Raw genomic sequence first — 8756 nt, forward strand, 5'->3', positions numbered from 1 at the left:
AGGTCTGCTGTATATTTACTGCCTTGTACCACAACCTGTGACAGTCACAGTTGCTGCACCTTTCTTGCCTTCAGTACATTCAGAATTGACATGTATTGAAAATTCTTGTTATAGAAATGTTCATCTTCAAAATGCTGGAGCTTGAAAGCTAATATCTGCTATTTTGTCTATTAGAAACTAATAAAAACAGCCTTTCCATGGACAAACTGGAATGCCTTCATTGATGCTTTTAATATCATATGCATCACTTTGTGGAGGTTCTGGGAGAATGAAACTTCACAAGCAGAGTTCATTTTGTTCATAGTTGTTGTTGCTAGGCCTTAATTAGCAGGTTCTGTATAAACCATTTATTAGTCTCTTCTGATCTCCTGGGAAAAAATCCTGAACCTATTGAAGTCAATGGGAATTTTGTCATTAACTTCAATGGAATCTCTATTTAACCTTTGGTTTCTGCTTTGCCTTTGGAGTAAGGCTATGAAATCCCAAACCATAAACTGGTTTGGAGAGATCTTTTTCACATCTACAGCATAATGTAGATACTCCTTTCACCCTCTAGGGATGGGAGTGACCTGATCCTGAGTTACTTTCTGGCCAAAGAACTGTAACTGCATTGTGAATACAAGGAGAATAGAGAAGTTCTATTTTTGATGGCCATTTTTGAGATGGGATAGATCTTACATAAAAGAGTGATCATCTTAATTACAATAAAAATACTTTTATTTCCTAGGAATAAAAGCATTTTATGAATTGTTTTTTTAGTGAATATTTTTGATTCTTGAATCTTTCACAGTGCCAAAACTATTGATGTTAATTTAATTAATATACATTTGTTCACACTAATTTGAGGGATCTGATTTGTGAAGAATTGTTCTTTGTTTTAGATTAAGAAAAGGGCAGATGTTTTAAACTCTTTGCTATTCAGACTCTCTCATTTGTTTCCAAGGGAGAGTCTGAAAAAAATATCGAAGCCTTAACAAAAGATGACAATATTATAATGACAGGTTATCATCAGATAACATGTTATGAATATTCTCAAATCCTTTCCCCCTCATGTTTGCTACTGCTGTTTGTACTTTTTCTCCTAATCCAGACTGCACAACTTTCTAACCATTATCTTGTAAAATGTGTACAGTTCCAGTAGTCACAAACATAATTTATAAGAGAAAATGTCATATTTCTTAAGTTCTTTGGTGAAGTTGCAGGCCCATTTTGAATTATGTGACTGCTAATTAAGTCCAAGTTCTGGATCATTTTCTTACGCAGGCATATGCAATCTATTCCTCGCCTTGATACTGTCACCCGCCTCCCCCTTCCCACTACCCCCCTCTTTTTTTATTATTACTATCTTGTGTTTGCCTTTTTATCTCTATAGCGGTCCCTTTGACATGAGTAACACGTGCCATCCATTCCTGGGTATTGTTCTGAGGCCACATGGGAGACCACAAATTTCAAGATTTCTTACTGGTGTAGATTACAAGGAGTTTTATGCTGAAATCCGTAACTAATGCTTATAAAGATCCCTGTAATGACTTGTAATATAGCTCTTAGCTTCATGAGAAACTGCTAAACTGATAACATTTATTTGTCTTTTAATTTGGCACCAGAAACATAAGAAATTATTTAGATGGAACTTCATGTGACTTTTGTCTTTGTGACAGTTCTCAGGGTACCAAGGACTATGAGTCACCTTGTTACCCCTCTTGCCTCCAGCTTGAGGAAGACTTACTTTTGCTTAACTGGGTCTCAGCTTCCCAACACCACCAAGCCAACTAGACACTGAAGTGCTCTAGACTCTGCCAGACCTTACCCTGCCTTGCAGGTTAACAGTAGCTGCACCCCTGTCCCCGAGCCCTGTCATAAACAGATAGCTAAGGGTTAATGTTCTTTTACCTGTAAAGGGTTAACAAAGGGAACCAAACACCTGACCAGGGGACCAATGAGGAAACCGGATTTTTCAAAGCTCAGGGAGGAAGTTTTTGGGTGTGGGTTCTTTGTTCTGCTCTGTTGCTCTCGGCTCTGAGAGTGAACTGTTTCTCTCCAAGCTTTCTAATCTTCTGTTTCCAAGTGTAAGTACAAAGGTAGAAGACAATAGGTTTTTATATTGTTTTTGTATTTACATGTGTGTAGTTTGCTGGAATGTTTTAAATTGTATATCTTTTTGGATAAGGCTGTTTATTCATTTTTCTTTTAAGCAATTGACCCTGTATATTGTCAACCTTGATACAGAGACGAGTTTTATGTCTTTTTCTTACTTTTTATATAAAGCTTTCTTTTTAAAACTTGTTGGATTTTCTTTTCTAGTTGAGGCTCAGGGGGATAGGAATCTCTGTGCCAGGGTTACGGTCTCTCTCAGGGAAAGACTGGGAGGGGGAAATCTCTTTGTGTCAGAGTTGCAAAGCTTACCTTTGCAGGGACTCTGACTGAGGGTGAAAGAAACTGGATCTCTCTGTTTTGCATTTCAAGGAATTGAAATAGGGTGATCGTCCAGGGCCATCCAGGGATGAGAAGCCTGGGAGGAAATAAAGAGGAGACAAGGGGAGAAGGGTATTTCCCTTTGTTGTAGACTCAGGGCATCTGAGTCTTGGGGTCCCCCAGGGAAGGTTTTGGGGAGACCAGAGTGCGCCAGACACTGGAATCTGGCTGGTGGCAGCGCTATCAGATCTAAGCTGGTAATTAAGCTTGGAGGTTTCGTGCTAGCATCTTATTTTCTGAACTCTAAGGTTCAGATCTGAGTAGGAAAGCTATGACACCCCTTCAAAGCATTCTCCTGTAGTATCCAGCCCCTTATCCATTGAACACTCTCACAAATACCAGGTTTGCTGTCCCCAAGGGTTCATTGTACACACCAGTTTGTATTATTCAATTCAGGATCAGCACCTGGCTTAATACAACATTGAAATATACATAGAGTGAAAACAACAATTATCAAAGATTCAAGAGACAGTGAGTAAGGGTAACACAAATATCAGGTTACATATAAAACAACATTATAACATGCTTTCTAAAGACTGCATTTAACTTAGTTTATTTTATCCTTCAAAGTTCTCTGCAGCGTTTCATCCAAACTCAGTTGAGAACCCCTTGTCATGAATGTAACTGCACTGCCTGTTTACGTCCTGCGTGCAGCATGACAGGATGTCGTCTTTGTTGCCCAAATATAGTCCAGCAAACCTCTCAAGATAAAGTTCTCTTCCTCTTCCTCTGGGTTTCTATATTTGTTAGTTGATGCATGCTCTTCCTTGTGGATTTTGCACCTCTCTATTGACTTCATATGTGCAACTATTGTATTGGTCTGCAATGCCTAATTTAAATGCTGACGGAGAAACAGATGAATACATATCTTCTGTCTGACAGGAAACCTGTTTCTCCATCTCTGCTGCACACATACCTAACTCCTTACATAGTATCTGTACATACATTTCACAGCAATATCAAAATCAGTGAGACCCTGACTTTTATTTAAGACCTCACAAGACATTCTTTGGTGAAACAGAATATACATAACAGAATCCCCTGCTCAGTTCGCTCTAAGGGGTCCTTGGGTCACAGTCTTCTCTTAGCAACTCTTGTACCTTTTGAATGTGTATTAATGCGTACTGCCAGAAATGGCACTGGTTCATACCCTTTGATGGTGCATTACTTCTTATGAAAAGAATAAGTGTTGAGAATGACTGCACCTGTAAATGACACAAAATGAAAACCTATGTCCCTGCAGCAAAATTACTCTCCCTATTCTATTAATTTTTCAAGGGCCTATAGGTAGCATAAACAGATAATTTAAGGATTTTGATCAAGCTGGGTGGGGGATAAGAGAAAGCTCTTTAGCAGGGAACATGTTGTGATTGAACTCATACCAAGCTTCAGAAACTTGGGGAGGAAAGAAGCATCCCTTTCTTAAGCACAAAGGAAACCTTTTTGCTACGTTGAGGGACAGCATCCATTAAGCAGACTTCTCAGTCAGAGTGAAGTCCATGTATTGTGTTACCCTAAACTTCTAAATCCTGACATAGAAAAGTCTTAAAAGTGTATATCTGAAAGTACAGTGTAGTATACCACCAACAAAACCACATATTTTAGCTCCATCAATTTAAAAATTAATTGCTCTGCTCTCCTACAAAATTACAAAGTATGCCCTGTAAAACTGCCATAAACTGGCCAAATTACTCATCAGAAATAGCAGTTGCTGCCAGGAAGGTCTTTTCCTCAAGGGTTTGAGTCAATGAGTGAAATCCTGGCCCCACTGAAGTCAACAGCAAGAAGAGCAGGATTTCATTCCAAGGCAATAAAATAAAATAATTTTAACAATCAGGGAGCACACACATGATTAATTTGCTTGGAATTATTAAGATCCCAAAGGAATTTTCTGAACAAGAAAAGGCCACTTGATGCAAGAGGTCTGACATTTAAGTTTCTCCTTTAAAAGCTAGCACTGCCATAATTTAAAAGAGGTATTAAACTGTTTGCATCTTCAAACTTTGGAATTCAGGAGTGAAAGTTGCATATCTGTGCAGAAGCCTGCCTGTAACTTTGTAAGCACACAACCAAACAAGAAGCTTTTTTCCTCCACAATTCTACAGCACTGGCACCTATAAAGTCTTTGTTATTTCTGCAGTTGTAGATAAAAGAATTTTAAGAATTTCTTTGCATATCTGAGACGCAAATCAACAGATTAGGAACAGATGAATGCAACATTCAGATAACATAAAAAAAAGCAAGGACCAAACAAGTGATATTTGTTTGGTCCAGGATTTTTTTTTGTGCTGGGGGATGGGCATATTCTGGTCACTGCTGGCATATGAACTAAGCACAAAATACTGATTTTTTTCCCTTTTGTGGCTTTTGATTCTTTCCTTAATGGTGAATTCTAGAGCTGTTAGTAAGTTATTATATATAAAATGGCCCAAATTTATAGATTTACACACAAAACTACATTTAGCAGTTCAACATTTTCTTTAATTCCACACTGTTTTCAAAAGGTTATTAGTTCAAAATCACACACCACCTTTTTCAGAGATGGTGGTTTTCATATAAACACTAATAAGACCCAGTGTATTTTTAAAGGTCATAAATCACATCGGAGAGAAGTGGTTAATAGAAACTGCTACGAAATACAAACCCAACAGTATCCATTTCACAGACTTGCCCAAGAAGTACTGAATATACCTCATTTACATTGTCTTACTTAATGTATTTCAAATTATCCAAGAAACAACATTTGCTTACATTAGGGAGTTTATCCTCTTGCCACTAGGCAATGAGGTCATTCAGAGAGGGCTTACCACACCCAGGTATCTGATACACCATGCCCTCTTCTGGCCCTCCAAAGTACTTGCATATTTCATAGATTCATAGACTCTAGGACTGGAAGGGACCTCGAGAGGTCATAGAGTCCAGTCCCCTGCCCTCATGGCAGGACCAAATACTGTCTAGACTATCCCAGATAGACATTTATCTAACCTACTCTTAAATATCTCCAGAGGTGGAGATTCCACAACCACCCTAGGCAATTTATTCCAGTGTCCAACCACCCTGACAGTTTGGAACTTTTTTCTAATGTCCTACCTAAATCTCCCTTGCTGCAGTTTAAGCCCATTGTTTCTTGTTCTATCATTAGAGGCTAAGGTGAACAAGTTTTCTCCCTCCTCCTGATGACACCCTTTTAGATACCTGAAAACTGCTATCATGTCCCCTCTCAGTCTTCTCTTTTCCAAACTAAATAAACCCAATTCTTTCAGCCTTCCTTCATAGGTCATGTTCTCAAGACCTTTAATCATTCTTGTTTGCTCTTCTCTGGACCCTCTCCAATTTCTCCACATCCTTCTTGAAATGCGATGCCCAGAACTGGACACAATACTCCAGTTGAGGCCTAACCAGAGCAGAGTAGAGAGGAAGAATGTCTTGGTGCTTCAACTAAGGTTCCCATTTCAGGGGCTTTGCTTACTTAAAAACAGCATACAAACAGTTGATTTGGTCTTCCTAAGGTGCAAGGCATTCCTTTCTTGGTCAGTAGGGTATCCCAAATATATAGTCCTCTGGGCATAGTCCTCATAGTCCCACCATACTAGGGCTCTGTGAGCAGTTCTCCTCTCCTGGGCAAGGTTGTCTGCTTATCATTTATGGCAGGCACAGCCACAGGTGTATGGGAACCCTCCTCATCTCCATAAGCCTTTGTCTGCTTTCAGGCTGAGCCCTTTTGTAGACTTTGCTCACTGGTCTCCTATGTGGCTAATCTGGAGAGTTGTCTCCTCACAATTCTCTCTTACTGTTTGAAATATACTCTCACAGGAGTGGCTGATATTGGGGGGGAATAGGTGCAGGTTAAGTGTCTGATGAATGCTTCTGGAGGAAGTGGCTGGTGGCTGGGGTTGCTGCTGGGGGCTGCCTATGGCTATTGTGTGGGTGTGTTTTTCAGTGATGAGGGTTCCAGCCATGCACCACTGGGAGCTGAGACAGAGGGAGCCAGATGGATAAACAGAATGTGGCTTTGGACAATCAATTTCCCCAGCTAGATAAATGGTCTATGGCCACCTGTGTTGAATGGGTTGATGGTAAAGAAGGTTTTACCTAATTGCAGCCGCTTTTGCCCTAGCCGATTAAAATTGAGGACTGTTCCTCTCAGTTAATATGGGTGTTAGGTTTCATAAATGCTGAATAGCCATTGCTCATACTTTACAGAAGTAAACACATAACACATGGCACTGATGTATTCCTTTGTGTCTTCTTATATACATTACTGAATATAGCTGCAGGTACCTTTTCATCTGATAATGGTTGCAACTTGTGAACCATTCAGATAAGAGAACTGAAAAGCCAAGCCAGATTCAGTACAATTTATCAGACTTTTTTTTAAGTAATATTTTGGATGCATGTTTTGAAAATAAATATTTAAATATGGGTTCTTTGCATTTTATATAAACCAATGGAAAACAAATTGTCTATTTAAGGAGCAGTTTTGCATTTGATGTAGCACTAGCCAATCAGCTCTCTCTAGTTCTAAATGAAACAAGTGCAACAAAATCTGGAGGTGGAACTTAAAGCTTGACAGGACAGTTTCAGAACATCTGCAAATATCTGGCAATAACTAGGGTGACCAGATAGCAAGTGTGAAAAATCAAGACAGGAGATGTGGGGGTGGGTGGGTAAAAAAGAGCCTATATAGGAAAAAGCCCCAAATACTGGGACTGTCCCTATAAAATCAGGACATCTGGGCATCCTAGCAATAACTAGGGTGACCAGATGTCCCATTTTTAAAGGGACAGACCCATTTTTTGGGACTTTTTCCTATATAGGCCCCTATTACCCCACACCCCCATCCCATTTTTCACAGTTGCTGTCTGGTCACCCTAGCAATAACTGACTGCGAAGGAAATTAGCTATATTAAAAGTAACATATACTCCTATTTGTTCCAGATTAGATGAAAAAAACCCAGTCATCTTCCTGTAGTTTCTTTGCAAAAGGAGCACATTATAATGGAGCTACATTGTCGGCACTGGCTCCACTTAGTTTCTAGATGAAGCTTAAGGTATAGTTTTGAAGACTTCCTTTCACTCTATGGGTGATACCATGCAATTGTAATTAGCAACTGTGCTTGAGTTAATAGCTCAATAGAGCTGAATAAGGGAGAAGGGCATTTTACATGAGTGGTCATCAACTGGAGGTTTTATGTTCACCCTTAAATCCAACAAATCCAGACTTTGTTGAAATCTGGGACACATCTCAAGGCTCACACAGTTTGTTGGGCTTTTCCTGATGGGTTGGATTGAAGGCTATGGGATGATCTTATGAGAGGAGTTATTATTTTTGAGGGGATTTGTGATGGGGTGGGACTGTCCACTCTGGCACCTCCTGCTGGTTGTCATAGGAATTAGCTCTGCTCACCGAGGCACCCTCCTCTGGCGATGCCTCACCGTGTCACTTTCATTTCGGGACCCCCGCCACTCACAGGACTGCAGTGTCCATTTCAGTGACATTGCCCTCCAACTGTGCCATGCTCTGTTTTCTCCCTTTCCGAGAGACTTGCATTCACCATCCAGCCACTACCTCAGTGGCAATTACAGTTCTTTGTCCCGGGGCCACTTCCCATGTGGCTCCAGCACCCTTTTCTGCCCTTACCTCAGTGTCTCAGCCTGCAGGCCATAGTAGCCCACCAGGAGCTCTCTTTAGTTTGCCCAGTCCCTGCTTGCAGCACTGAATTGTCCCAGGTGCTGGGGCTCCTTCCTCCTGCTAGAAGTCTGGTCTTCTCCCCTCAAGCTCCAGTCAGTTACTGAATCATGTTCTGACCTGCAGCCTCTCATATATTCGCTACTTCTCTCAGCCCCTTTCTAATTGGCTGCCTCCAGCACAGTCTCCCTAGGGCTCCTTTTATGCCAGTGAGGGGCAGCTGCCCCATTACATGACTGAATAAATTGGTACTTTAAATTTTGGGAGACAGGTTTGGTTTTGGAGAGGGCAAGTGAATCTGGTATTGTGGGTACATATCTTTGGTACTGTATTCTAATTTTATACAGGCAGCTGAAGTCTTGGATAAGTGATTTTGAAAACAAATCTAAAGGACAGAACAAGATACAATCCTGGAGGAACAGTCAGCTGCAGCCGCAACTGTTAGTATTCACCTTAATTTAGGTAAAACAAAGAGTTTGTCAGACCACTGGATCTCTGCTAATCCAGTCAGCAAAAAACAAGTGAGCAATCTCATGTTGGATGGTTTGCATTTAACGTAGTTTAAAACTTTGTGACGGTCTTCCGGAGGAGGAGG

This window comes from Chelonoidis abingdonii, chromosome 2 (genome assembly GCF_003597395.2).
Source record: "Chelonoidis abingdonii isolate Lonesome George chromosome 2, CheloAbing_2.0, whole genome shotgun sequence".
Classification (NCBI taxonomy): domain Eukaryota; kingdom Metazoa; phylum Chordata; order Testudines; family Testudinidae; genus Chelonoidis; species Chelonoidis abingdonii.